Genomic DNA, 2,929 nt, shown 5'->3' with positions numbered 1-2,929 from the left:
GGGTTTTGTGGCTTTTTTCCCCCATCCAGACCTGTTGGGGGGTGCGGGATGGAGCTGGCTGCGGGCAGGGGGATGCTGCCCTCCTGCTCTCTGTGCCAGAATTAACTCTTTTAGGGGTTTTGGGGGGGGAAATGTGGGGCTGGACGTGGCACTAGGGTCTTATCACAGCGATCTGGGGGGGCTGCAGAGGAAACTTTTGGGACATCAGACACCCAGAGACTCTTCCCTGCCCTGGCAGCAGATGGGCGCAGCCGCCCTCCCCGGGGGTGTTGGATGGGGGGGGGGTGAGAAATGGAAAGAAAAGAGGAAAAAAAGGCAGGTTTTGATCACGGCGCAGGGAAAAAGGGTGTTTACACCTCCCCGACGTGCCGGGGCGAGTGACTTTTTCCTGGCGGAGGTGACACTTCACATCTTGAGGGGGGGGGGACCAGCTGGGTGTGTGTGTTGCGAGCCACGCTCCTCCTTTACGCCAGCGAGTGGAGCAGGGCCAAGAAAAGAAAAAAACAGCCAAAAAAACCCCCAAAAACACCACCTAAGGAGGGATTTCAGCCAGGTGGGAAGATTTAACCCACGGGCTGGGTTGGGCCCCTTCCTGGAAATGTCTATCCCCCTTCCTGGGAATGTGCATCCCCCTTTCTTATGTTTTTTTTGCAACTCAGCTGTTTGCTTCTCAACCCCCCCAACCCTTGTATCCCCCCAGGAGGTGTCTGGTGGCCCGTCCCTCAGGATTTCTCTTGCCTCTTGGCACCTCTGGGCAAAAAGAGGCTTGGAAAGGGGTGGAGGAGACAGAGTGTCTTGGCTTAGGAATTTGCCCCGCTTGAGATGGGGCTGGTTCTCTCCTGAACTGTTGGGTTCCCTCAAGAGCCCAAAATCCTACAGATCCGGGGGTGTTAAAGAAGGGTCTGGGCTGTAAAACCCGTAGCAGGGTGATGGGGATGGGGGTGCTCCTCCAACTCGCTGGAAGGAGGCAAATTGCTGCAGGGGGGGCTTGGAGAAGGGGTTTTTTGGCAGAGGGTTCCTGGTGGGGATGGGGCAGAGCCAGCCCCTGGTGCTCGGTGGAGAACAAAGGAAAGCTGGGGTGAGTCAGCAGGAGGGAGGTTTTCGTTCTGTGGTGATGCCTGGTGGGAAAGGGGGGGACAAATCCTGCTCCTGGGAGGTGGTCCTGGAGGGGGAGAGCTTGGGCTCGTCATCCCCAGTTGGGCTGGGGACCTCGTCTGGTGGCAAGGGGTGTCCTTGTCCCTCAAAGCCAGAGAGACACACAGGCTTTGGGGCGTGCGAGATGAGGGGATGATATTCCCCCTGTGTGGGTGATATTCCCTCCCTCCATGAAAATGATATTCCCTCTGTGAGGATGCTCTTCCCTCCATGAGGATGATGTTCCCTCCAGGGGGATGCTCTTCCCTCCATGAGGATGATATTCTGTCCTGCCCCTGGAGTGGGCATTGCTCTTGGAATTTAATGGCTGGGCACACTGGTTTGGTAGCCAGAGAGGAGGTGGAGGATTGTGTTTCACACTGGGATTTTGGGGGTGTTCTCCTTCTGGTTTGGGGTGGGAGAGGTTGGTCGGGGGGGTGGTGGTACGTGGCTGTGTCCCCAGTAGGTCCCAGTCCCCGGGGTTGTGGTGGGAGCCGAGAGGGAGAAGAGCAGGTGGAAAAACCACCCTCTTCCAGAGGAGGAGAAGAAGGAAGGGTGAGTCTTCTCACCCGTTCCCCTCCCAGCCTGGTGAAACCATCGATCTGTTGGTCCCAGTCCCCGGGGTTGTGGTGGGAGCCAAGAGGGAGAAGAGCAGGTGGAAAACCTACCTTCTTCCAGAGGAGGAGAAGGAGGAAGGGTGCATCTTCTTGCCCGTTCCCCTCCCAGCCTGGTGAAACCATCGATCTGTTGTGGAGGATCTAAGGTTGTTTGGAACAGTGATGCTTCTTCCAAAGGTTTTGGTGGACCCGGCGTGCAGACAGATTAAAAAAAAAGTTAGTGGGAAAAGAGGAGACTTACTTCCATGTGAGGTGGGAGGACGGCGAGTCACAGATTTGGAAGGAGGGAGATGTTTCTAGAGGTCCCTCCTTGGCTTCTCACAGCTGAGAACTTGGCAGCTGAAGTTGACACTTCTCTGAAGCGTTGGGAAAGTCCTGTCTCCCCTCCAGGGAAAGGGCTTGGCTGTTGGCGATAGGTTGGTTTGGTTGGTTTATGGGGTGCTGAGGACCCCGAGATGGTTTTGAGCCAAGGAGGCTCTTCTCAGCTCCATCCCCCCCATCCCTCTGAGCAGAACTAGTTCTGTGCTGGTTAAGGAGCTGGATTGATGACCTCGAGGAGACTCTCCCATTGTAAAGGGCACAAGATTCGCTCCGTGCAATCCTGGATAATGGAAATATTCCCTTAGGAGGCAGGGTAGGACCAGAGTCACCAGAGATGTTCAGATGTTTCCTTGTGTCTCGTGATGGCTGGTGGTGGGTACCACCATGTGTCTTGCTTCAGATCACTGCATTCAGTGTAAATCTAGGTTTAGAGCTTGGGATTGAGTTTCCACCTGGGGTAGGAGGGGCAGGATCTACTCCTGGACGGAGCAAAACCTGCAGGAATGGGAGAGGGTTTACGGGTGGTGGGTCCAGCAGCTTGGAGTTATTTATTTGATGGTTCCTGGGGCTGCTTCTGGGGTTACACCCGGGGTTTATGTGTGTCTGAAGGTCAGAGCTGAATCTCAGAAGGTGAGGATGATGCTGGTCTCCATCCCTGTGTCCCACCAGCATCTTGCCCTTACTGGTAGTGAGTGGAGAAGACCCGTCCTCAACTTCTCTCCGGCACTGCCGAGACCTTTGGAGCCGTTCTCTTTGCACCAAAACAAATGCCTTGATTATGATTTCACTTTAATTGCCATCAGTCAGCGCTTTCCACGGCGAGGCTCTGACGCTCCCTTCAACATGCACAGACGTGG

The 2,929-nt window shown here is 55.4% G+C and overlaps 1 protein-coding gene across 3 annotated transcripts in view; it reads left to right on the top strand.

The window, feature by feature from the left end:
• LOC106887812 (protein CEPU-1) overlaps window positions 1-2,929 on the top strand; it is a 264,886-nt gene that overhangs the window by 2,137 nt on the left and 259,820 nt on the right. The window lies entirely within an intron of this gene.

Source organism: Calidris pugnax, unplaced genomic scaffold (assembly GCF_001431845.1).
Source record: "Calidris pugnax isolate Ruff unplaced genomic scaffold, ASM143184v1 scaffold97, whole genome shotgun sequence".
Classification (NCBI taxonomy): Eukaryota; Metazoa; Chordata; class Aves; order Charadriiformes; family Scolopacidae; genus Calidris; species Calidris pugnax.
The sequence above is the reverse complement of the archived record's forward strand: the minus strand, read 5'-3'. Positions and strand labels throughout refer to the sequence as shown.